This window comes from Stenella coeruleoalba (assembly GCF_951394435.1).
Source record: "Stenella coeruleoalba genome assembly, chromosome: 1".
In the NCBI taxonomy this organism is placed as follows: domain Eukaryota; kingdom Metazoa; phylum Chordata; class Mammalia; order Artiodactyla; family Delphinidae; genus Stenella; species Stenella coeruleoalba.
The window spans coordinates 124347497-124375459 of record NC_137169.1 but is presented as its reverse complement, the minus strand read 5'-3'; the positions used below and the strand labels follow the sequence as shown (position 1 = coordinate 124375459).

Here is a 27963-nt window from a genome sequence, read left to right as displayed (position 1 = left end):
ACTGGCTGCCACTGCAGCCACCCTGGCCTCCCTGTTTCTCGGGAACCCCAGTTGCTGCTCTCCCTAAAAGGCCTTGCATCTCTTGTTCCTTCTGCCTGGAATCCTCTTACGTCAGATATCCCCATGGCTGGCTTTTTTTTTTTCTTTAGACTTCCGCAGAGTCTTTATTCAAATGTCACCTTTGTAGTGAAGCATTTCCTGGCCATCCTATCTAAAAATGATAGATGAACTGTCCTCACTTTCTCATTTTTAAAAATTGAGGTATATTTTACTTGTAGTAAAAATGCATAGATATTAAGTCTGTAATTGATGGGTTTTGAGAGTGTATACAACCACGTGCCCATCACCCAGATCAAGAAACAGGACATTTTCATCATCCTTGGAAGTTCCTCTCGAACCTCCCTTCCCCAGGGAATCATAGTTAGGATTTCTATCATTCTGCATTAGTCTTGACTGTTCTTAAAATGGATTATATTGTGTGTACTGTTTTATGTTTGGTTTCTTCAACTGAACATGTGTTTGAGGTTTATCCATTCCTTTGTATGGCTGAGTAGTATTCCATTGTGTGACTATTCCACAATTTGCTTATCCTCCTGTTGATTGACATTTGGGTTATTTCCTCTTTTGTTGGTGTCCATTATGAATAAAGCTGTTATGAATGTTGTTCTGTAAGTCTTTTCATAGACATATGTTTTCATTTCTCTTGGGCAAATACATAGGAATGAAATTGCTGGGTCCTAGAGTTGTAAAATGGCGTGCAGTTTTCCAGTGTGGTTGTAGCATTTTACACTGTCCTAGCCATGAATGAGAGTTCTGTTTGCTCTGCATCCTTGTTAATTTTTGATAATGTCAGTCTTTTGTTGTTGTTGTTTAGTCATTGAATATTAGTCATTCTAGTATTTGTGTATGGTTATCTCATTGTGGTTTTAATTTGCATTTAGTGACTAATAATGTTGAATACCTTCTCAGTATTTTTTGGTCATTTGGGGAGAGAGAGAGAGAGAGAAGTGTCTAGTTCAAATCTTTGGCACTTAAAAACATTTTTTGTCTTTTTATTGATTTGTAGACATTCTTTATATTTTCTGGATATAAGTCCTTGTTTTGATATGCATTATAAATATTTTTCTCCCTGTGGCTTGTTTTGTCATGTTCTTATCTTTTTCTTTAAATAAACCTTTTATTTTAGAGTGATTTTAGAGTTACAGAAAAGTTGCAAAGCTAGTTCAGAGAGAGCTTGTATACCCGTCACCCAGCTGCCCCTAGTGTTAACATCTTACATAATGATGGCATGTTTGCCCAGACAGTATTGTGTTGTTTTATTGATGTTCTGAATGGCGTTTTCCTCATATTATCTAACCAGTTTAAGCTGCTTTTTTAAAAATTTATTTATTTATTTTTGGCCGCATTGGGTCTTCACTGCTGTGTGTGGGCCTTCTCTAGTCGTGGGGAGCAGGGGCCACTCTTAGTTGCAGTGTGCAGGCTTCTCATTGCGGTGTCTTGTCTTGTTGTGGAGCACAGGCTCTAGGCGCGTGGGCTTCAGTAGTTGTGGCACGTGGGCTCAGTACTTGTGGCTCGTGGGCTCTAGAGCGCAGGCTCAGTAGTTGTGACACACGGGCCTAGTTGCTCCGCGGCATGTGGGATCTTCCCAGACCGGGGCATTGAACCTGCGTCCCCTGCATTGGCAGGCGGACTCTCAACCACTGCGCCACTAGGGAAGTCCCTGGCAGGCGGATTCATTTGTTTTTTTCTTTTGTTGTTTGTGCTTTTAATATCATATCTAAGAAGTGATTGACTAATCCAAGGTCACAAATATTCACATCTATATTTTCTTCTAAGAGTTTTATAGTTTTAGTTACTACATTTTGGTCTTTGATCCATTCTGAGTTAGTTTTTCATATGGTGTGAGGTAGAGCTCCAACTTCATTCTTTTGCATGCAGATGTCCAGGTGCCTCAGCACCATTTGTTGCAAAAACTCTAAAGTTTAAACCTTTCCTTTTCTGGTCTGCATTTTTTGACCAGAACCTCAAAGAGTGTTGAATAATAATAGTGATGGAAGGCATCTTCCATCTGTTGTCTTTCTTTATTTAGGATGTCTGTCATATGTCTCCATTAAATATGATGTTTACTTTGTTTTTAATAGCTTCTTTTGGTTAAGCAATTTATTTCTAGTTAAGGTTTTTAAAAACCTTTTTTATTGCAAAATTTAATACACATACAGAAAAGTATATGTAAAACAAAAATATATAGTCAATGGATTTTTATAAAGCAAAGGCCTGAGTTACCATCACCTTGGTCAAGAAATGAAAGATTATTTGCTAACTGTTCTAAGATCAGGAATGAATATTAATTTTTTGATATCTTTGATGTTAGAGCCATTAGTTAATAACCCTGGGAAGTTTAAAAGGTATTTGAGTCATGTCACACATAGTATGCTTTAAAAGTGCCTCTGGGCTTCCCTGGTGGCGCAGTGGTTAAGAATCTGCCTGCTAATGCAGGGGACACAGGTTCGAGCCCTGGTCCGGGAAGATCCCACGTGCCACGGAGCAACTAAGTCCGTGTGCCACAACTACTGAGCCTGTGCTGTAGAGCCTGCGAGCCACAACTACTGAAGCCTGTGCGCCTAGAGCACGGGCTCCGCAACAAGAGAAGCCACCACGGTAAGAAGCCCGCGCACCACAACGAAGAGTAGCCCCCGTTCGCCGCAACTAGAGAAAGCCCGCGTGCAGCAACGAAGACCCAACACAGCCAGAAAAAAAGTGCCTTTTCCCCCCAGAAAAGTGCCAGTTATCAACTGTAGTTTAGCTGAGCCACTGAGGCTGCCGTGATTTAACATTTCCAGGAAGATCTGTTTTTCTCCTCAGCTTTGTAAGGGCCATCCACCTGCATTCTCGTTGTCTGTCCTTGGATGGCTCACAGGTACCTCAAACCCAGCATATTCATGGGTTCCTGTGTTTCCTCTCTCAGTAAATGGCACCTCCCTCTACCCAGCTGTTATGCGAAACCTGGGTAACATCTGTGGCTCCTTATTTTTCTTGATTCGCTTGTTCACAGTTATTGTGTGTTAGGTGCTTATTAGGCCTGAGGGTGCGCAGGGAACAAAACAGACATGGTCCTCTCGTGAGCTTCCAGCCATCAGGTCCTGCGGATTCATCTCCTACATGTCTCTTGAGTCTGTCTGCTTTCATTTGGTCTCTTTTTCATTACTTTAGTTCAAGCCTTTATCTCTCACCTGGGTAATAGAAATAGTCTGCTGAGTGGTTTCCCCGCTTCTCCTCGTTTCCTCTGTTTCCTATACTTCAGCCAAGAGTTGCTGAACATTGCATACTTCCCTTAAAACTGTTAAGTGGTTGGCATTGCCCTGTTCTCTAGTCTCCTTCTCACCATTTCCAACTTTGGATTCTGTGCTGCAGCTACATTGATTGTCTTTCATTCCCTCAGTTATGGTGTGTTCTCTTGTCTCCCCTTTCCCAACCTTATTGTCTCTCCTCTTTGCCTGCCCATCTTTCAGGTCTCAGATTCAACATCGTTGCTTCTAATTCCCCCCGCCACCCCGTGGCTTACCCATACTCTGTTTTCCCATGTTAGGTGCTTCTCCTATGCTTTCCCTTGGTATCTTATAGCTTACCTGTCATGGCACTTGACATATAGTCTTATAGTTTCTCATTTAATTGTCTGTCTTCCCCTAACTAGACTGTAAGCTCTGAGAGGCCAGGGACTGTGCCTAACTTATTCACCATTATGTTAGCTGCATCCACCATAATATCTATTCAATTTTAGACATTGGGAATAACTATTTATTCAGTGAATGAATTCATGAGAAGAAGCTGGTGGTGGCAAGGGAGGGGCAGTGAGTTGTTCCAGAGACTAATTTAATGAGAATAATCAGAATTGGAATTTGGGTTCCTATTTATAACTTTCTTTGCTGCAAAGTATATGATTTTCTTTCTTAATAATTGATTCTTATTTTAGATATTTTTTGTTTTGTTAAACTTTGCTTGGTTAGGTCTTAGAGATAATTAGGAATTGGATATCATGTTCTTACGGATTTTAAAGACCAGCAGAGCAAGGAGGAGAGCATAAAGCAGGATTTTAGATGCTGAAAATATTGCAGCATTTAGAGCCTTGACCTACAAGCAGTATGTCGACATGAGAAGTGCAGCTGTTAGGAGTGTCTCTGATATAGAAAGTGTTTGCAAAGCTCAGACGATTTGCTGTATCAGAAGTACTACAGCTTTTATATCAGCTTGAAGCAAACTCTAAATTGAATGAATTGGTACAAATATCAGAGTTGTAATAAGAATAAAACAGATGTTTTTTTAGTACAGTTTGGGGATTGGAATGTAAATTCGGTCTTGTACGTAAAGATAAAAGACTTGCATCCTTTTAGAAATTATATGTGAATTAAGTAAAATTAGTCTTTATTTTTATTTGACATAAAAATTACCCTGGAAGTTGTTGTATGTAGTAGAGTAATATGGAAAGAATCATTAAAGTTTTTTCAATATAATATAAAGATTAAATAATAAAATAGGATAACGGACCAAACCAGAATCCATCAAGGACGATGTGTCTGTTCTCTTTCTGAATGCTGGGCGCTGCTGCTCTGTGCCCCGCACGTGCTGCACGTCCAGTAGGGGAAAGAGTGAAAGAAACGTCCTCCTCCCTCAAGAACTTGTATGCCTTTGGGTGAGATGAGGCATTATTGCATGAGAAAATAATGACTAGCTGTTTAAGATGGGGTGACTGGAATGAATAGACCATTAGTGGGGGTGTTCTGAGGAAATAGGGGTTACTTTCAATTGGAAAGGGCACAGTTTCTGGCAGGTTGGGCATCTCATTACTGCTTTTTGAATAAAGAGACTGAATATTTTAGAGCAGAAGATCAATGTGAGAAGGATAGTATTTTAAATGATTAATTCGGTAAGATTGTATTGGATTGAGAATGGAGAAGCAAAAATTAAGATGCACAGTAGCTTATTAGAATAGCTTCTACAGCAATAGTGAAAAGGGGTTAAGAGAACAGTAAGGTATGAGTAGGCATGTAGGCAAAACACAGGATGTTGAGACTTACTGGATGTAGAAAGCAGGTGAAGCCAAAATCGGAGACAATTTTAAGATTGGGAGAATAAACTGAAATTCAACAAATATTTATTAAGCATCCATTGTGTGCCAGATACTGAACTAGGTGCTGGGGGAAATGGTGAGGAAGTCCCCTCTGGTGCAGCTTTTTCTCTACACTGTGCTGTGACAGACACGGGGAAGGCACGAGGAAGCTGATGCGGGGCAGAAGCAGAGCTTAGCTTCAGGCGTTTACAGCTTGAGGGAGGATTGTGAGATGCCAGACCACTAAGGTGCATTGAACACTTGGAATTCGGAGAGGAGTTTAGGGGCTGAGGCGTATTTTGAAGTCGGAACCGCTGGACTGGTGGGAAGTCCACTGTTATCACAGCCACCCTTTCATAAGTGACCCCAACTTCCTGTAGTGTGCGCTCTTCACAGCACTTACGCTGCCTCCTCCTGGCCCCGCTTTCCTAAGCTCCTCAGAGCGCAAGATGAGGTTGATCCCATTTCCTCTTGGCTGCATTACAGACATGTGGGTGTTGTATTGAAGAAGCAGCAGAGTAGTCAAGAGCGGGACTCTGGGGCCAGACCGTGCGGATTTCAGTCCTGGTCCTGCCACTTTCGAGCTTAGCCAAGTCCCCTAAAGCCTTTGTGCCTGTTTCTCCGTAGGTAGAATGAGGATGATGAGCCTTTCAAACTCATGGAGCTGTTACGAGGAGTAATTGAGTTAATGTATGTGAAGTGCTCAGAACGCTGCCTGCCACCAAGAGTGCTTATATATGTATCGGGTAAACGAAGTGAAAGGCCTTCCTCTGGGCCTTCGTTACCACCTGCCAGCGTTTTCATCATCCCCAGGGACGCCGCGTCTCATTTTCGTGCTCCAGCCACATCTTCACTTTCTTTCCTAATAAGAATGGTGACATAATCATCATTTACTCAACAACAACAACAAAGACATGTTCAGTGCCCCTGTCTGTCCCTCCAGACCCTCTCTGTTGTCATTCCTCCTTCCAGCCTCCTTTTAGAGGCTGGTACCACCCTCCCTGCCTCATCTGGAATGTACTCGGTCCACCGTCTCTTCTCGTGTGCCCCACGCGCCTCTCCCTTCCTGTCTCCTTCTTTTCTTTAAAACACCTCAAGTTGTCTCCATTCTTAAAAATAAAAATGGCCTCCAAAAGAACTTTCTCTCTTTTTCAAGCCACTGATTCATCTTTTTTTCCTTTGTCCTCAAATTCTCTTTAAGAAGTGGTGTATAACTGCTCTTCTAGTTTAATTCCTGCCATTCTACTGAGACTGCTTTCTTAAAGGTTACCACAGACTTCCTAAAGGCCTCACCTTATCATTCTTCTTAGTTTCTTTCCTTTTGGACCATTTTATAATATTTTGTCCACATGATTCCTTTTATCAGTGAAAACTCTTGTCCTTTGGCTTCTGAAGCATTGCTTTCCCAGCCCTTCTCTAACCTCCTGAACCAGCCTCCTGCACTTCCTTTACTCTAACCCTCCACTGCCCACTGTGTTCCCAGATGTCCATTCTCAGCCACTTTTCCATCCATCATTTCTCCATTTGTAACCTTACCCACTCTCCCAGGGCCTCATCCGTAGCTTATGCACGAATGGTGTCCAGATCTGTCCAACCCTGACCTCTGTCTAGTTGATCTTTTTTCTGGACTCCAGATTTATATTTCTAACTGTCCACTAGACATCATGATCTAGATGTGTTACTCAGGTTTATCTTAGTCTTGGTATTTCCAGAGCAAAACTGTTTTCATGCCAGTCACAAACTTGTTCCTCCTGTCTTGTCCTCGGGGGAGGAAATTATCATCTAAGACATCGGTTCCCAGTTGTCTGTCCCACGTTGCTGCCTGACTGACCGCACGAGAATCATCAGGGGCACGTGTTGAAGACAGAAACTCCTGAGCGCAACCCTCCAAAGCCCTTCACTCGGTAGGTCTGGGGTAGGACCCAGGGACCCTTTATTCTGTGCTTATCCATATTGGGAGTCACTGACGGAAACTGGGATTTGCTCTCTCTCCGCCTTCCCCTGTGATCTGCTGAATCATCAGGACTTGCCAGTTCTGTCTTTTAAATGTCTCCGTTCACACTGTTGGGACCCTGTTCAGGCTGTCCTCTCTCCTGTGAGCTGTAGGCGCATGTTTTCTGAGTGAGTGCTTGTGGAATAAATGAGCGCATCATTACTGTAGTGTGCTGTAGGTCTGCCTTTTTCTAATTTCGCACATTCACAGTCCATTTTAGTAGTACCTTCAGAGTTATCTTTAAAATACCAATCTAATAATGCAACTTTAATTTAAAACATTATCAGTGGTTGCTAAATCTAACTATATACCATAGTGTTCATTAAAATACGGATGCCTGGGCCCTACCTTTGGAAATTCCAATTCGGTAGCTCTGGGGCACAGCCCAGTAATCTATATTTTTACCATGCATCCCAGGCAATTCTGATGCAGCTTTGCGTTTTGAAACCCTTGGAACGCAGGTAAGAAGGCTAACAACGTGGCATCTAAACTGTTTCCAGCCTGTCTCACCAGTTTCTCTCCCTCTGCTCCCCAGCCACACTCACAGACCTGCAGGGTTATCCCTCGCCGTCCCCCGCCCGCCCGCCCACTCCTCCTGAACTTTTGCTCGCACTTTTCTCTCTGCCTAGTTGCCCCCCTGCCCTTCTACACCTGTAAAACCCTCCTAATCCTTCAGGGCTCCGCTCAGATGTCACTTCCTCTGTGACATCAACCCTGTCGGAATGTGTCCTTCCTTCTTGCTCTCATAGCATCTTGCTCTTGATGTGGCTTAGCAGCCGCATGTGACAGTGTCTCCCACAGATTCATCCTTGCCTTGTCTCGTGCTAGGCCACGAGCCCCTGCCCGCAGAGCGCGTCTCAACCATCCTTTCTCCTTAGTGCCCAGCACACTGCTTGAAAAAAATGAATCAGTGCCTGGGAAGGTTCTGGAAGAAGATGGGCTCTCTCAGTGTCGGGGAGAGCAGAAGACCCGGGGCTACCCTTGGGGAATTTGCATATTGAGGAAAGGAAGAGAAAGAGCTGTCAGAGGGGCAGCCGGGCGCCAGTTAGTACATTGCGGAAGCTGAAGAAGGAGAGGGGGGTTGTTCAGTCGCTCATTCATCTAGGCATTTACTTAGATGTGTGTTTATTGAGCATCTGTTGCTTGTCGGGCACGATTCTTGGTAACAAGGAACATCATGTGCTGCAGAGAACTTGGATGTGCATTTGCATCTAAAATAGAAAAACAGAAAAGTCAAAATCGTAAAAAACTTGATTTTCTGATGTGGTTTTTGTTTTGTTTTGTTTTGCTGTGCTGTGTGGCTTGCAGGATCTTAGTTCCCTGACCCAGGGGTCAAACCGGCCCCGGCAGTGAAAGCACCGAGACCTAACCATTAGACCGCCAGGGAGGTCCCTCTGATGAGGTTTAGAATTGAGTCTTCTTCCTATTATGTTCTGGTCAGTTATCTCCATCTCTCAGAGGAGATAAGACTAGTATGTAAGTATCACTATCCCCCAAGTCCTTGGTCACTACAGGGCCTCAGGTCTGTATTTTTCCTTATTCCCTAAGGATGTAAAGTCCAGCTAGCTGTAGGTTAGATAAAGTTAGACCCCAGTTTTCTAAACTGAATTTTCAAAAAAGTTGTAGGACCTTCTCAGCTATTTGGAATAGATTGTTAAGCTGATGTGAAGGCAGAGGGACTCCGCAGTCTTAGAAATCATGTTTTTCTGACGGGATACTTGGGGAAGCAACTAAATCATGGGAGAAAAGTTTAGCTGGAGTGAGAACATCTTACCTACTTTCTCTGAACACCTTCACCAGAGGGAAGTGTCCCATCCTTTCCTGTGGGGTCTCATTCACGAAGAGCCGGGTGATGGAATGCCACCTCCCTCCCAGACCCCCTGGGGGTCGTGTGCTTGGAAGCCTGACCACATCTTGATTGGAAGCCTTGACTGGATGTTGCCTTTTCATGGTTACTGTTGTTGGCCAAAGATGAGGAGGCCCATGTCTACCTTATCCTGCTTTTAATAGTTTCTAGTAGTGCCTCCAGAACATTCCTATTTTGCATCTGTTTAGCCCCATCTTAACACAATTTAATTAGGCATGAATGCCAACGATTACTTATTGCCTGGATTGTGGCTTTCTCAGATCTTATTTGTTACTGCTAAAATAAAAGATGTTTCGGGACTTCCCTGGTGGTACAGCGGTTAAGAATCCGTCTTTTTTTTTTTTTTTTTGCAGTACGTGAGCCTCTCACTGCCGTGGCCTCTCCTGTTGCGGAGCACAGGCTCCGGACAGGCAGGCTCAGCGGCCATGGCTCACGGGCCCAGCCTCTCTGCGGCATGTGGGATCCTCCCAGACCGGGGCACGAACCCGTGTCCCCTGCATCGGCAGGCGGACTCCCAACCACTGCGCCACCAGGGAAGCCCAAGAATCCGTCTTTCAATGCAGGGGACGCGGGTTCAATCCCGGTTGGGGAACTAAGATCCCACGTGCCGCGGGGCAACTAAGCCTGCACGCCACAACGAAAGATCCCTCACGCCCCCCAACTAAGACCCGACACAGCCCCCCCAAAAAAAGATAAATAAAAATATGAGATGTTTCATTTTTTTAAAAATTTATTTTTTATTTATTTATTTTTGGCTGCATTGGGTCTTCGTTGCTGCGCGTGGGGCTTTCTCTAGTGGCGGCAAGCAGGGGCTACTCTTCGTTGCGGTGCGCAGGCCTCTCATCGCGGTGGCCTCTCTTGTTGCGGAGCATGGGCTCTAGGCGCATGGACTTCAGTAGTTGTGGCACTCGGGCTCAGTAGCTGTGGCTCGCGGGCTGTAGAGCGTGGGCTCAGTAGTTGTGGCGCACGGGCTTAGTTGCTCCGCGGCATGTGGGATCTTCCCGGAGCAGGGATCGAACCTGTTTCCCCTGCATTGGCAGGCGGATTCTTAACCACTGCGCCACAAGGGAAGTCCCAAGATGTTTCATTTTTAATTAATCAATTAATTAATTTATTTATTGGCTGCGTGGCTTGGCAGATCTTAGTTCCCCGACCAAGGATTGAACCTGGGCCACCGCAGTGCACGCGCCATGTCTTCACTACTGGACTGCCAGGGATTTCCCAAGATGCTTCGCTTTAAACGATGGGAAAAAAAAAATTAGCTTCTGACTCGACTCTAAGTCAGCATCCAAATGCATAAATTTAATTATTGTATATTCTGCTCAACTACCAAACAATCAAGATTTGGAGACACAGAGCCTTCGAGCTTTGCAGGCTGTCTGTCAAGTCGTTTTCAGAGTCACACTGTGGAAGGTGGAAGGTCAGGTGGGGGCGAAGTAGTTTCATTACTTACCTAGTGTTTCCAGCCTAGGGCTACTGTGGCCCCAGTGGAGAGATGTATCAAGTGGTTTTGATGTGACCTGTAAATAAGGAGGAAAATGTGTTTCAAATAGTTTCTGTGAACATAATGGAATTTTGGATAACTGTACTTGTTTCTATCCACCTGGAGAGTGGATACACCCACTTCTTCCCCTGACAGCAGGGCGCTGAAGCTTTATGCTCTCAAACCCTCCCTGTCCCTTGGTTCTGTCCTTCCTGGTCTTCTCTTCATGGTGTCAGTAGAGGCATTCTCTCTGCTTTGCTGTAGCCTGCGTGGTTACTGACTTATTCCAAGATTTCTCCTGTCCTGATTATTTCCCTGAACTTGAATGCATCCCTTTTAAGACCTCTTACTTCTCCAAAGAAATGATTATGTGTATTCCTTTTGAATATGAATTCTTCATATTTGAGTCACATTTGCTCTGTTCTAACACTTGAAGGCCTAAGGCCTGAAGTATCTATTATTTAGTCTTTGAAAGTCACTGTTTCACTTTTATCAGGGTCTCACATGGTCACTTAGGGTAATTGGATTGCACTGATAGCATTAGAATTTGTAAAGCAATTAGTTGCTTTACTAATGACTAGCCCTGTTTTTTATCTTATTCATAGATGCTATCTTTTATTGATGTATACATAGATTGTTTCTTTCTTTTTTTTTTTTTTGGAGAGCTATCCAGCGGTGGCCTCTCCCGTTGCAGAGCACAGGTTCCGGACACGCAGGCTGGCTCACGGGCCCAGCCGCTCCGCGGCATGTGGGATCCTCCCGGACCGGGGCACGAACCCATGTCCCCTGCATCGGCAGGCAGACTCTCAACCACTGCGCCACCAGGGAAGCTCGCCCTGTTGCTTTTTAAGATTCTTTCTCATTAAACTGAGAAGTCTTAGGAGATATCATCTATGTTCAATTGTATCCTGAGCTTTAACTTTGGTTGTATATTTGCTAGCATTGTAAAGCATGCAGAAGGGCCAGATGTAATAGCCAGACCTTTTTTTAAGATGTTGGGGGTAGGAGTTTATTAATTAATTTATTTTTTGCTGTGTTGGGTCTTCGTTTCTGTGCGAGGACATTCTCCGGTTGTGGCAAGCGGGGGCCACTCTTTCATCACAGTGCGCGGGACTCTCACTATCGCGGCCTCTCTTGTTGCGGAGCACAGGCTCCAGACGCGCAGGCTCAGTAGTTGTGGCTCACGGGCCTAGTTGCTCTGCGGCATGTGGGATCCTCCCAGACCAGGGTTCGAAACCATGTCCCCTGCATTAGGCAGGCAGATTCTCAACCACTGCGTCACCAGGGAAACCCAACTTACTATTTTTAATAAACTCTTTCAAACATTAGAGAAAATAATATAACAAATACCCACGTAGCCACCAACCAGCTTAAGAAATAAACTATTAACGATATAGTTAAATATGTCTTTATATTTTTACCTCATATAAATGTATCCCCAAATAATTTATAATATTGTTTTACATATTTTTTAAGTTATATAAATGGCATCATATTCTACACATCCTTTTGCTACGTGCTTTTGCAGTTTTGATATTACATTTGTAAGATTCGTCTGTGTTGATTCACATAGCACTAGTTAATTCATCTTCATGTTGATAGTCACATGGTAGACCAGCATATGATTATACTAAAATTTATTTACTTTTCTTGTTGATGGACATGTAAGTTGTTTTCAAAATAATGTGTGTTTTTTGTTTTGTTTTGCTATTAAACATAATGTTGAAATGCAAATCAAAACCCACAGAGATAGGGACTTCCCTGGCGGTCCAGTGGTTAAGACTTTGCCTTCCAATGCAGGGGGTGTGGGTTGGATCCCTGGTCAGGGACATTAAGATCCCACATGCCTCGTGGCCAAAAAACCAAAACATAAAACAGAAGCAATATTGTAACAAATTGGCCTGGGAGCTAAGATCCCACATGCCTCATGGCCAAAAAACCAAAACATAAAACAGAAGCAATATTGTAACAAATTCAACAAAGACTTTAAAAATGGTCCACATCAAAAAAAAAAAAAAAAAAACCCCACAGAGATATTACTTCACACCCACTTGGATGGTTTTAATGAAAAAGGTGGCCAATAACAAATATTGGTGAGGTTAAGAAGAAACTGAAGCCGCATGCTTTGCTGGTGGGATTGTAAAATGGTACAGCCACTTTGAAAAAAAGTCTGGTAGTTCTCAAAGTGTTAAACATAGAGTGACGATATGACCCAGCAGTTCTCCTAGGCATATATCCAAGGTAATTAAAAACACATGTCCAAATAAAAACTTGTACATGAATGTTCATAGTGGCATTATCCATAATAGCCGAAAAGTGAACCAAGTCAAATGTCCATCACTGATGAATGGATACACAAAGTATGGTGTATTTACACAATGGAGTATTATTTGGCCGTAAAAAGTAATGAAATCCTGATATGTGGTACATGTGGATGAATCATGAAAACATGTTAAGACCAGGAAACCAGATGCAAAAGGCCATGTATTGATTCCATTTGTATGAACTGTCCAGAACAGGCAAATCCAGAAACAGAAGGTAGATTAGTATTTGCCGGGGGCTGGAGAGAGAGAGGAATGGTGACTACTGAGGATGTGGGGTTTCTTTTTGGGGTGATGAAATGTTGAGAAGTAAATGGGGATGTTGCACAGCTCTGTGAATATACTAAAAAGCACTGAATTGTAAGCTTTAAACAGGTGGATTTTATGGTCTGTGAATTACATCTCAGTGAAGTTGTAAAAACAGTTTAAAAACTCATAATGCTACGTGAACTTTCTTGTACACGGTTCTGTGTGTACAGATTTTTCTGGGATTTATGTGAAAGATCAGATGTTTGTGCACCTTTACTGGATAGCACTGTTCCGGGTTATTGGCTGCACCAATTTACACTGCTCCCAGCTGCCTTTGAAAGTCTCTGTTGCTCCACATTCTCATCTGCACCAGCTGTTGTCAGGTTCTCTATATCATTGACTTCTCAGGCCAAAACTGATATGGTTCCCAAATCGATTACTTGGTGTTCTCAGACAATGCCAGCAGTGCTGCATAGAATTCTTAGTGATTAGTTGTAAAATATCAAAGCCCAGGTAGCATATTGCTTGATGTTTGGGGCTTGTGCGTGACTAACTTCACATAAGCTTTATGGAAATCAAGAGGGGACTGGACACGTCTGTTGCAGAAAACCTTCCTAGCTTCGCACCAGACAACCGGGTCTCAACAATTCATGTTTGCGCAGCTCCGTTTGCATCTCATCTCAACCCTGTACATCTTCTCCCGCGGCCGTGCTCCCTCAGCAGGTATTTCATGCAGTAGCAGCTCTTTGTTCCCTGTGGCTTCTTAGTGGAAGAAGTTTTATACGTTGCACTAGGTGTTTTTGTTTTTTAATTCTGACTGAACATCTGGGGAAAAAACCCTTGGATCCTTTAAATGTATTTTCTATTTCAATCATAATAATTGCCACTTTTTCCTCTGGTTAGTATTGTGATGGTTTAAATGATTATTCCAAGAGCTGCTTTTTTTTTTTTTTTTTAAGTAAGGAGAGACTATTCAAAATGATTTTTGCAAGGGAGGAAGGGACTGTAGCAATAGGGGGAGAGGGAGTTTTGCAATAGGGAGAACTCTGTGGCTATGAGATCTATGAGTGTCTTAAGACCTGTTATTTTGAGTATTATTTTCAGAAATGTACCTATAAATGAATACTTTAATGGGTTCCTGTGTATTTAGTATGTTCCATTGACTCTCTTTGTTGGCAAACTTAAGGCACTGAATAATTAAGGATTGGCTTAAGTGCTGTTGTATCAAACACCTTGACACTTTTTTGGTTTTTTAAGGGTGATATATTTATCTTACTGCCATTTGTTTTTTATAATATACTGTTCAAGAGGGCCATTTTCACGAGAACATATCTAGGCATATCTTTGCCTAAGCCCTTTTCTAAACTGCAATTAGAAGAATGGAATTACACAACTTTTCATGGCATCCTTTTTTTTTTTTTTTTTAAATGAAAAGGCATAAAGAAGCGACATAGGAGTCCAGGGAGAAGAATGTTTTAGGAGACATTCAAGGCCAGTTCAAACAGTCTGTTGACTGAGAAAGTGGAGCTGATGATGTTTGTGTTTGCACGCAGTTGTCAATTTTCTGTCAGAAGCTTTTTGGCATTTGCTCTGGTCTTTCCACTGCCCTCTCGGCTAACCTGGAAAAATGACTTTGCTCTTGGCCTTCACCATAGCCTTTGAAAACAGATACTTTAAATTACTTTAAGACCTTGAATTGTCTTTCAGCCTTAAGAACTGTTAACCATGTCAGTGTGGCACATTAACAAGTAAAATTAGCTGGTGCTCTGGGAAGTAGGGTGGGCTAGTACTATTTATGTAGGCTGTCTCATTGAGTTTTTAAAAAATGTTCAGAGCAAGAAAGGTGAAACTTGGTCTCAAAAAGATAAAGGTTTCTTTCTGCTTAATTCTTAATTAAATAAAGACTTTGGCATGTCGTAATCAAAATTTCCATGAAAATTTGGCAAGATAATTCTGAAGTTTATCTGGAAGAGTCAATCAGAATGTCTTCAGAAATAGCCAGGAAAATTCCCCAAAGCCCAATGAGGTGGGTCTTGCCCTGCCAGATGCCGAAACATAGTACCTATAGTAAAGTAATTGAAATCCTATAGTACTGATACGGGAATAAATATTATAGATCAGTGAAAGAAATAGAGATTCCAGAAACAGACTTAAGTACAAATGGGAATTTAATTTTGATAAAGGTGGCATTTCAAATTAATAGGACAAAAATGGACTGATTTATCAATGGTGTTGGGACAGTTGGTTCTTTACTTGGGGGGAAAAATTAGAGCCCCTAATTCTCACCATCCACAAAAATAACTTCCAAAGAATCAAAGAACCGTGCGTGTGTGTGTGTGTGTGTGCGCACACGCACACGTGCATATATATAAAATTGTTTTTAAGAAGGAAATACAGGTGAATATTTTTATAACTAGGAAAGAAGGGGTGGGAGAGAAAGGGCTTCCTGAGCAAAATGAAACTCAGAACTTCCATATGACAAAAGACATCATAAAAAAATTTGAAAGACAGATGACAGATTAGGAAAAAGGTTTATGATCAAAGGATTAATATCAAGAGAAATGAATTCTTCATACAAGCAATTTTTTTATTTTTAAAATTTATTTGTTTAATTAAATTGATGTATAGTTGATTAACAATGTTGTGTTAATTTCTGCTGTATAGCAAAGTGATTCAGTTATACATATATGTATATATTCTTTTCTTTTCCATTATGGTTTATCATAGTATATTTAATATAGTAAGTTCCCTGTGGTATGCAGTAGTACCTTGTTGTTTATCCATTCTGTATATAATAGCTTACATTTGCTAACCCCAGTCTCCTATTCCATCCCTCCCCCAACCCCCTCCTCCTTGGGAACCACAAGTTCTCTGTGTCTGTGAGTCTGTTTCTGTTTCATAGATAGGTTCATTTGTGTCATATTTCAGATTCCACAGATTAGTGATACCATATGGTATTTGTCTTTCTCTTTCTGACGTACTTCACTTAGTATGATAATCTCTAGGTCCATCCATGTTGCTACAAATGGCATCATTTTGTTCTTTTTTTATGGCTGAGTAATATTCCATTGTATATATGTACCACATCTTCTTTATCCATTCATCTGTTGATGGACATTTAGATTGTTTCCATGTCTTGGCTATTGTGAATAGTCCTGCTATGAACATGGCGATGTGTGTATCTTTTTGAATTTGAGTTCATACAAGCAATTTTTAAGAATTTAACCATCCAAAAGAAAAATGAAGAAAGGCTGCAAATGGGCAGCTATTTGTATGGTTAACAAACATATGACATAAGATCCATATGGAATTGCCAGGGACCCAGAATAGCCAGAACGGTCTTGAACAGAAGGTAGGAGGACTCACACTTCGTGATTTGAAAATTCACTACAGAGCAGTGGTAATCAGGACAGTGTGATATTGGCGCAAAGATAGACATATAGGTCCATGGAGGAGAATTGAGAGTTCAGAATCAACTATCATCTATCTATGATCAACTGATTTTTTTTAAAAATTATTTTATTTTTAGCTGCGTTGGGTCTTCGTTGCTGCACGCGGGCTTTCTCTAGTTGCGGTGAGTGGGGGCTACTCTTTGTTGCCATGCGCGGGCTTCTCATTGCAGTGGCTTCTCTTGTTGCGGAGCACGGGCTCTAGGCATGCGGGCTTCAGTAGTTGTGGCACGTAGGCTCAGTAGTCTGCGTATTGTATGATTCCATTCATATGAAGGCCCAGAATAGGAAAATCTATGGAGATAGAAAGTAGATTATTCATTACTTAGGGCTGAGGGGAAGGAAGCTCGGAGGTAGAGGGGTGACAACTAAAGGCTATGGACTTTCTTTTTGAGATGACAAAAACTTTTTATAATTGACCGTGGTGATGGATTCACTTATCTGTGACTATACTTAAAAAAACAAAACGCTGAAAAGTAAGCATACCATTGAATTATGTACTTTAAATGGGTGTGTTGTATGGTATGTGAATTGTGTTTCAGTAAAGCTGTTGAAAAAAATGAGAAACTGCCCACTTTCATTATTAATCAGAAAAATGCAAATCGAAACATTATTTTTGGTCAAAGCTTTAATAGAAATTTAAAAATTGGTTCTGTCAAATGTGGGTTCTGGTATGGAGTTGAGACACTGGGCACTCTTAAAACACTGTCTTGTGAATGTTAAAGCCTTTTCAGAAGGCAGTTTGGCAGAATTTATAAAAATATATGCAAATTATTTGGCTCCCAAGTTTTCTTCCCTTATATTGGCACACGTGCTGAAAGATGTTTGTACAGAAATGTTCTTTGATTTGTTGTTTTAGTGAGAAAAAATTAGAACAAACCTAAATTTATATAAATAGGGGAATGGTTAAATAAATTATGTATTCATAGCGTGACAATCTTTTGCAGTTGTGAACAAAAGAGGTAGACCTGCATAGACCTGTATTAACATGGAAGGTCTATAAAAATATTGTGAAAGAAAAGTACACAGAAATACATATAATATGTCCCTATTTATGCTTTAAAAAATCCTAAAAGAGAAAAATCTGTCCATATAGAAGTATATAACTGTTTAGACAACATTTTAGAAGGATATACACCAAACTGTAGATAGTTTTCATTTTTTCTTATTCTTACAATAAAAATATACTCTTATGTTACTGGATTACTTAAAAAAAATCAGTTGGAAGAAAAAGGCTATAGTATAAGCTGGTAGTGGATAGACCCTTGGGCTGGGAGTTAGGAACACTGCTGACATAGACTTAAGCCCCATCAAGTGATTTTATTCTCATATCTCACCTAACTCAGGATCAGGGAGGAGGATTGGTAGCCATGTTCCTCCCCATTATCACTTCCTGAGCATTACTTTCAGTACCTCTTGTAACAATAAAACACTTTCTGCTCTTTTGATTTCGCATGCCATTGAGCTGTGCCATCTTCTCACCCCTTATTCATCAAAGACAACTCATAACTTCCATCTAGTTACTGTCAGACCATCGGACACTCTGGCCTCTTATTAACTTCCTCGTTTTGGGTGACTTATCCCTCCGCCTTGCTCTGTCACCCACTTCCAGTCACCCCCAACACGGTTCTCACCTAGACTGCTCTTCCCCTAAGCGCCTGGCTTTTTGACCATCACGGTAGCTGCTGACTCAGTCACTCCCATTATAACCTAGTTCTTATTGGGACTCCCAGTTCCTCCCCCATCTCTCCTCACGTCAGCTTCCCTTATCTTGCTTAGATTCTGTGTGCACTCTGTAATGCTTTCCCTGAATCCTAAACTCCTTTATCTCTGAAATGTTTGAATTTATCTGGTAATGTCCTAACTCTGGATGAACCCAAGTCTCTGATTTCTCTTTGGTTCCACCGAAGCGGTGGAAAACTCACAAAATAGTACAGATTTTTACCACTTTACATTTATGGTCACCAAGTTCAAACAGGTCCTTACCATTGTCTGGAAATGCTGTTATGTTTTCTCTGGTCAGCTCACCACGCCTTCCCTGAAAAGATCATTTCACACCTCTCTGCTTTCCTGCCCTTCTCACCACTGGGCTTCGTCCTCTCTCTTCCACAGCTGATGCCGCCTCCTACTGCTCTGCCTCCTAGCACAGAATCTCCCACCTGGCTTTCGTCTCCAGCGCTGCCCCAAGTAGAGCTCTTGAAAGAGCTTTGACGCGGGGCTGTTGGGGCACAGGGCTGAGAGCTGGTTCAGTGAGGAGGCCCAGGGGCAGACGGATGGGCTTGAATGCTGTCATCTTCGTTTTCAGCCTGTGACCTTGGGCAAGCTGTCTAACCTTTAAGGAATGAGAATAATAATAATATCCTCCTTAAAAGCTTTCTAGGAGGATTAAATGAATTAATGTATGGGACAGTGCTTAACCCATAGTACTAAAAAATTTACTGGTTAATATTGTTTGATATTACTATTTATTAATTAGAATAATTACTATTCTGTTCATTATATAAAATATAATTATATAAACTCAAATCATTATATTAAATATTTAATTACTAGTACATTTTATAATATATTGACTAAATATATTAATTAAATAGATTAATATTTAATATGATAAACAGTATTATGATTACTCCCACCACCACTTCCATTACTGTTATGGTTATTACTGCTGTTTCACAGATAAGATAGAAAACAGAGAAATTAGATGAGAATTTCTTTACCTTTTCACCTCCAAACCACTCTGCCTTTGTCTACAGCATTCTCTGTTCCTTCCCTCCTGTTGCAGTGGCAAAGGTGTTTCTTCCATCTAATCCTTCCATCTTCGTTTTAGAACCTTTCTCCACAACCAAACACTGTTCAGTCTTTCTTCAACCTTTTCCTTTTATTTTGACCCTTCCAAATGACATTAACCATGCTGGCCTCTTCCATTGTACAATAACGCCCCCCCGCCCAGCCTCTCCCCAGCCTCTAGTTGTCACCCTGTCTCTTCCCTCCCTTTCTTAGCTGTATTTTCCAAGGCTTATCCGTGCTTTCCTTTCCACTCACTCGTCATTCCATTCCTGTCACACCTCTGCCTCGTTGCTGCGTTGAAGCACTCCGTGCTGAGGGCATCTGAGGCCGGTGGGTGCGCCTGATGCCGACATTTCTGTTCTTTGTTTCACCTGATGCTCAGCAGCATCAAGCACTCTCTCCTTCCTTCTTGACGCCTTTTGATTCTGTGGCTTCCGTGATCAGTGTTTCTCTCTTTTCTTCTCTGGCTGCACCTTCCTTGCTTGCGTGTCCTTTTCTACATGGTTTTTAGAGGCTAGAATGTCTCAGCCAGCACGTCAGGATGGCTGAGTGGTCTAAGACTCCAGACTCAAGGTGTGCACCCTAGAATGGCTCGAAGCTTGGTGCTAGGTCTTCTTTTCACTCCATTCTCTTCCCATCTCTTGTCCACATGCCCAGCTTCAAATAGTCCTCAAAAAATATTGGCTGCTGTCACCATTGTTAACATTATTTGCCAACCTTCCCCTTCCTTAGAGGACTGTTAAGAAGACCCCTGGGAATATATTTAAATATTGAATATTTTGGTAAAATGAAGGGCATTATATTATAATTTACTTATATCTTATTATTCCACTGAAATTAATCTGGCTCTAAAACACAATAAAACCCAATCCTGTTGATCAGCTTTATTACAGTAATATATTATTGGAATAAAAAAGTTGTTGATATGATGGGTCTAGAATTACCTTGTTAAGAATTAGTAATCATCAGAGTGTCCACATTGAGCAATGTTCAGACACCATACATGAATAGCCATTTCCAGGCACTGAAGAAGATGATATGGATAATAATAGTAATAACAATGACAATGACAAGAATTCAGCATAGTCCTAACAGAAATATCTTCTGTATGTTGTTTCCTGTTCCTTAAATTCAGCAGATTTTCATAGGATATGATCTCATGGCCTAAAAGAAGGAAAGAGACCTCTGGAGAAACTGACAATTCTAAGTCGGTACATCACACCCACACCCACACCTACACATACATATACACGCATACACACACAGAGACACCCCCCTACATACACATTACACACACACACACACACACACACACACACACACACACACAGACCTAGACACAGAGACACACATACACACACACACACCACATTCACACATACATATAAACACAGACACGCACATACACACACCAGAAAAAGCAAAAACACAAAAACCAAGGGCAAACAAATTGTAATGTCATTTCCATAGCAACAAGCTGGGATTTTTGAAATGTGACGTCAACTTAGAAGATGAAAGTCTTCTACTCCGTGTGTCATCATGTTAGTGTCACCTGGTAGATGGTGATCTGGGTCTTCACTGGACTCTTTTCATAGTTGTTACAACATTTGACTGATTTTGATGACATTAAATTGCCTTTCAGGAAATGTTCATCATTTAGTTACTTTGAAGTCCCTCCCCCACCAACCTGTTCTTCCAAAACAGTTCTGACTTCTTTAAGAGACGGTCAGGCGCACTGGGCGGCCCAGTATTCCCGGGGACAAGGGTGCTTCCGTCAGAGCAGTGTTGTGTCTGGTGCGGCACATAGCTTGCCTGGCAGAGGTCTGGGCAGAGGGGCAGATTCCCCAGGCCTGCTGGGCGTGGCATGGTGGTGCTTGGGTTTCCCTTAGGGTGCTGACGAGCTCAGAAAGCATCCCTCTCTCAGTGGCCTTGGAGACGCCTTTCGATCACTATTTGCTTACGAGTTTAAGAGTAGGATCAGAAAAGGGCTCCCCCTTTCCTTCTTGCTCCTTGCCATATGCAGTGCTACGCTGGTGCCATTTCAGAGTTCGTTGTTCAACCCACTCTCTCCCCTGGTACCAAACACAGATCACGTTGTGTAGATTGAGGTGGGAGATGAACCTCTGAATGACTAAAAGCTGGTACTGTGATCGTCACCGTGTGGACTCTGACACTTCTGCTCCCGGCTAGCGGTGCCAGGACACCCTGTGTGCTCACTGGACGTGCCTGGGGATGAATGTTAACATGACGGACTGTATTAAAATAGGATATTAGAAATTGTTTTCGTATTTAGTTAAAGTCACACATTTGTCCTATAACCAGCAGATTTCTATCCTAGTTAAACTTGATGTGTTAGGTTACATTCTAAATAGTTACTGGTACCATTAAGCAAATGTGTATTGAATGCTTTCTGTGTGTAGAGTGCTATTCTAAGGCCTGGGGATACACTGAGTAAGTCACAGTCTCCTTGGAAGGAGTTTAGCCTGGTGGGCAAGTTGACAGTCAGCGATAAGTACAATAAGATGCAAGGCGCTTGGAGACGTGGGCGGTGGTAACTGAGTCTGCTAGGATGGGAGGGACAGCGAGGCGGGCTTCATAGAGGAGGTGATGTGTGGACTAGGTCACTGAGACCACATAGAAGCTCTAAGCAGGGAAGACATTCCAGGCAGAGGAAACGCGTGTGCAGATGTGTGTGGAAATGTGGCACGTTTGGAGACTCATCATGGTAACGGCGTATAATAGCTGGTAGCAACATGTGTGAGCGGGTACATTGACTGGTCCCGTTCCAACCTCTGTACACATATGAAGTCAGGTAGTCCTCATAGCAACACTGTGAGAAAAATACTGCTGTTCTTCTTCTTTTAAAGGTAAGGTAGCCCAGACAGAGAGAAGGAACTTACCTAGGGCCTTAGAGCCATTAAATTTCACAGCTGGCATTTGAACTCAAGCTTTCTGGCCAGTGCTCTAAATTGGGTGTCAGCAAACTAGAGCCCACAGGCCAGATCCAGCCCACTTTCTGGATTTGTACATCCTACAAGCTGAAAATGGATTTTGCATTTTTAATTGGTTGAAAAAAGAAAAAGAAGAACAATATTTTGTGATGTGAAATTTATATGGAATCTAAATTTCAGTAGCCATAAAATTTTCGTGGAGCACAGCTACCCTCATTGGTATTGTCCATGGCTGTTTTCACACTGCAGGCAGAGTTGAGTGTTTGTGGAGACTATATGGCCTGCAAAGCCTAAAATACTTACTCTCGGGCTCTTTACAGAGAAGGTTTGCCATCCCCTGCTCTAAATCAATGCACCAGACTGCCTCATAATGCATTTTGTTTTATAAAATCACACAAAGCCCGTGTGTTAACAGCAGTACTTGGATTTCCGTACTAACCTCTTTAAACATCTACTTTCGTATTTGTTATCTCTTATGTCCTCCCATCAACCCTGCGGTCGGAGGAGGGTACAGTTTGGTGCTTGCTCTCTTACAGCTCGGAAACTTCGCTGTGGAGAGATCGGGCTGGGCTCTGGCATTTGTGTTGCATCTTCTGCTTGTGTCGTACCTTGTGCTGCCCCCCCTTCTGTTCTGAAATGTGCCCTCCACCTCTGTCCTGAATGTGCCCGTGCTCACGCTTGGGCTCGGCCTGTCCACGAATGAGGTGATGGAGACCGTTGAAAGAGCCCACGCTGCCCTTCACCTTCAACACGTCTGCAGCAGCAGCTGACCTACCCGACCTTGGCGAGGGTTGCCTAATCCTGGGTGCACTGCCCGCCAAGTGCTTCAGGAGCCTGGGGTTTGATTACAGATAAGTAAGCACTTGCCGTGAAAGGAGACAGGGACAATTCTCATTTTTATTTCCGTAAAGGGATGCCATTGCATAGCTGGGCTATGTCTTCAACTTAAGTAAATTTTTAATCATTTTTCAGGTTTTCACTTGTGCATTATTCTACCTCTGGAACATGAGGTTTCTTTTTGCTATTCCTGATCTTTTCCTGGGCTTAGTAATGCCTTCTCTTAACAAGTAAAAAACAGAAGCTCTCCTTGTTACCTTGGCAATACCACTAAGCTAGTCAGAGAGGGTGGAGTCTAACTCTTCCGTGTGTGTGACCTCAAGGGATGTTTGTGTTATTTATTGATTTGTACTATTCATTCCACTGCCTTACCTCCAGGACTTAGCAGTCTGAGAGTTGGACTATAGGCCGTGTTTCTTAAATTATTTAGATTGATGCTTTCAGGAAAAAAAAAAAAGTTATTTCGATTTCTAAAGTCTTAACCGCTATTACCTTCTCTTTGAGCCCCAATAGTGAATTTATATTATCAGCAAAATTGATTATCCTTAAAAAACTAAAAACAGAGTTGCCATATGATCCAGCAGTCCCGCTCCTGGGCATATATCTGGAGAAAACTCTTAATTCAAAAAGTTACATGCATGCCAATGTTCATAGCAACAGTGTTTACAATAGCCAAGACATGGAAACAACCTAAAGGTCCATCAACAAGGTGTGGTGTACACATACACACACACACGAGAATATTCCTCAGCCATAAAAAAGAATGAAATAATGCCATTTGCAGCAACATGGATGGACCTAAAGATTGTCATACTAAGTAAGCCAAAGACAAATATATGATACCACTTATATGTGGAATCTAAAAAAGATGATACAGATGAACTTATTTACAAAACAGAAATAGACTCACGGACATAGAAGACAAACTTATGGTTACCAAAGGGGAGGGGGGGAGGGATAAATTAGGAGTTTGGAATTAACATACACAGACTAATATATATAATATAGATAAACAACAAGGTCCTACTGTATACCACAGGGAACTATATTCAATATCCTGTAATAAACCACGATGGAAAAGAATTTGAAAAATAATATATATATAAATATATATATGTATAACTGAGTCACTTGGCTGTAAACCAGGGAACTAACACAGCAGTGTAAATCAGCTCCACTTCAATTTATGTATGTATCTATGTATTCATTTATTTAGGCCCCGTTGTGCAGCTTGTGGAGTCTCAGTTCCCCCAACCAGGGATTGAACCTGGGTTACGACAGTGAAAGCACTAAGTCCTAACCACTACAGCACCAAGGAACTCCCTACTATACTTCAATTGTAAAAAATACAATACTTCTAATAAATAAAACAACAACAACAAAAATTGATTATACCCAGAGTTGGTCTGTTAAGGCCCAGCAGAAACAAGATGCTGCCTTAAGAAAGATCAACTATGATTCTGCTCGTAGCCAGCGTTTCCTTGGCCATAGGCCGAGGTGCAGAGGTCAGAGCAAGTTGGAAAGCAGTCCTCTGTGTCAGGGGTCAGATGCCTCAGGGATGCAGCTCAGACACCTACAGCGATGGGCCTCACGAGTGCAGACGTTTGTCTAGACCCAGTGAGTGAAGCACATAAGGTGTGTGCTTTCCCCATGTGCAGAATCTACTTCAAAAGAAAAATAAGGCTGTGTGCACGCATTGAGCGCTAGTTAATGATATGCACGGTGAAGGGTTTCGGGGAGTTGTGGCAAAGGTCTGAGTCGGTCAGGGGTGGGTGTGTGGTACAGCAAGTGTAGTGCAGGGTTCGTGGTGGGCTACAGGCTGGGAGGAAGTTGAAGTTCTTTGAACTTCTCTGTATGTTTGAATGTTTTCATGATACAGTACCTGGGGAGAGCGGCTAGGGCACGTAGCGGGCAGGGTGGAACCCAGTGGGGATGGCGGGGCGTCAGGAGCTCACGCTCTGCCCGGAGACGGCAACTGCTGCTCGGCTCCAAACGCTCGTCGCTTTGTGGGAATCTGGCCCCAGCATGGCCAAGTGTTCTTGTTTTCTAAACGCCTCAAACTGGAATTTTTAATGTGAAAAATCTTTTTTTTATAATGCCACATGGCCCAACAAAATGCTTTTAATTTACCAACTCCTTTCCTATCCCAGAGATTTAAACTTTAGAGAAAAAATTGGAGGTGTTCTCTTGGTTGTAGAGTCACCGCTGTTGTCACTAACATGTGACTTTAGAGAGATTTCAGCTGCAGCTGAGATCTGATCCGTAACCTCAGCTCCCCAGCTCTGTGGGCTGCTGTTCAATAATGCTTTGCCAGGGCCGGGCCACAGCGCTCCTGACACTGACCCAGCTGGGGCTTAGCTGCGGGGCCGGGGAGGTCAGGCTTCTTGGCCTTGGTTTTCCTGGGCTCGCTTGGGGGTGGTGTCAGAGGGGAAGGGCAGCAGGCAGTACCCGCTGCACGTGGCAGTCACTGAGGCCTTGAGAGAAATTAGCGCTGCCTGGGAATCAGGCACAGAAAAGACTTCTAAGACTTGCTTAGAATCCCTGTTTTGGCTCAGTGGTGTCACAGTCCACGCAGGGTCCTAAGCTCCTAAAAGCCTGTGTCACCCCTTTTCACCTTTGGCGCTCTGACAGGCCACCCTGTCCCTTCCGCCTCAGGAGCGCTCCTCAGACCCATCCCTTCTCTGTCTCCACCGACAGTACGTTCCTTCAGGACTTCACCCTCCCTGGCCTCGGTTGTGGTTCCCAAGAGATGTCTCCGTCGGGAGTTTTTCCTGCCGGCGGGTCAGGCTTCATGTTCCCACTGCAGTTCTCACTCTCGGACAGTTTTTTTTTCTTTTTTTGCGGTACGCGGGCCTCTCACTGTTGTAGCCTCTCCCGTTGCGGAGCACAGGCTCCGGACGTGCAGGCTCAGCGGCCATGGCTCACGGGCCCCGCTGCTCCACGGCATGTGGGATCTTCCCGGACCAGGGCACGAACCTGTGTCCCCTGCATCGGCAGGCGGACTCTCAACCACTGTGCCACCAGGGAAGCCCTCTCGGACAGTTTTGATGGTCTCACCCCCTGGCTTCAAAACCTCAGGCCCTCCCTGCTGCCTTCAGGATAAGGTTAAAGTCTTTATAGGGGGATACGGGGCCTTCATTGCTGCCAGTTTCCCCTACCAGCCTCTCCTCCTTCCATGTCCCATTAGCCTGCAGGGTCAAGTTCAAACTCTTCAGTCTGGCAGATGGAAGCCCTGTTCAGATTTTCATGTATGCCCCGCCCCCCGACTGAGTACAAACAGGCCAAACTTCTCACCATTCCAAAAAACTTTTTTTCCTCTCCTCTGGATCTTTGTATGTCCTGTTCCCTTTCTTCTGATTCTCTTCATCCCTGCGCTTTCAGCTGGCGATGCCTCGTCCTTTATGACGTGGGTGAATAATATCCATTTGGGAGGTGCTCCCCGTCACCCCCAGACAAAGTTAGTGACATCGTACTCTGAGCTCTAACACTGTACATGTCTCTTATTTTATGTTAGAGTATGATTCCTCTTGCATGTATCATTTAAATGACTTTTTCTACCACTAAATGGTAAAGTCTTACTCATTTTTGATTCCTGCCTCTCTTCCTAAGCACTATGTCTGGCATAGTATAGGCCTCAGTAAATGTTTGTTACGTGAATGAATGAGAAGTGCTTCACGCTCAAGGGACACGTCACTAAGATAAAGTCTTAACCTGTTCTTTGGTGATGTGTCAGTGTCAGGTCTGCAACTTAAATCTGTCTTCTCAGATTTTCTGCCTGTGCTAACAGCAGACCTGATGGGCCTCTACAGCAGCGACTCTGTTACGTTTGTACAACCCGGTCTGCGGGCCCGGAGCCCCCTTGTGAGCTGTTCTTCCAGTCCTGGCTTGTCGTCCTTCCTTTCCTCTAGTCCCGCCTCTCGTTTACTTCTTCTCTTTCTTACTAACAGAACCTGACTTCTGTGGCCTGTTGGCATCTATTGGAACTTACATAGAGTTTATACTATATTTGTGTTTATTTTAAATGAAGTATATAATTTTTGCCCTTGTGCTCTTAGAGACTAAACAAAAATAATAATATACTGTTAATAGTCACAGTAGCAGCTAACACTTCCATAGCATCAAACTATATACTGGGCACTAAGTGCTTTTGTGTACCTTAGCTCATCTGTGACCCATGATGTAGGTACTGTGATTGGTACGATAATTTTGCAGATGAGGGAATGGAAGCATACAGAGACCACTTGTTTCAAGAACACAGAGCTACTGATTGGTCGTCCCAGGGTTTGACCAGGCAGTCTTAATTCCATAGTCCGCACTGTAGACTACCGCACTGTACCTGGTAGGGTTGTGTGATTGCGTTCCCTGCTGCCTCTGCAGTGTAGGACCCTGCCCATGGGAAGACATGACACAGACTAATATATTAGTAGCTTTGCCTATGCAAAACTCTGGATGAAAATGCTGGGAAAATAATCACTTCTTGCTTAATGTCTTCTTTTAGGAATAAAATTTGCTGTACTGATTTATACTTTGAGAGTCTGACCTTCCTGTAATTTCTTTGTGGCTTTTACTCCTTAGCCAGCTCAGGTCCCAGAATTGCCTGCCTGCCTTTTTTGAGGCTTACTTGACAGCGTGGAACATTGCCCGTGCCCTTGCTTTCAGACCATACTCTTGTGGCTTGTGAAATACTTGTTTATGGGCACAGAGTGATCTGGAGTTAAACAGAAAAATCGCTCTCCATGGGACAGCAGTTTACATGCCAACTGGCAGCAGGGTGGACCTTGGGCTGCGGTTAGGACAGGTAGCCAAGCTGTGAGGGAGGTTTCTAATCTAGCCTCATGCTAATAAACAGAGTGGTAACCCAGGCACTTTAAATGGGATCTTTGTGTTTTGCATTTAGTCTAGTCAGGAGTGACCAACTC

At 42.9% G+C, this 27963-nt stretch overlaps 1 protein-coding gene across 14 annotated transcripts in view; it reads left to right on the top strand.

Moving 5' to 3' along the window:
- Positions 1 to 27963, top strand: part of PPP1R12B (protein phosphatase 1 regulatory subunit 12B) — a 192901-nt gene that overhangs the window by 13360 nt on the left and 151578 nt on the right. The window contains exon 1 of one of the 14 annotated variants that reach the window (XM_079934560.1): positions 22057 to 23062. The exons of the other annotated variants lie outside the window; for them this stretch is intronic. The gene's annotated coding sequence lies outside the window, so the exon portion shown is untranslated. Of the gene's footprint in view, positions 1 to 22056; positions 23063 to 27963 lie in introns of those variants that run through there. 14 annotated transcript variants of the gene reach the window in all.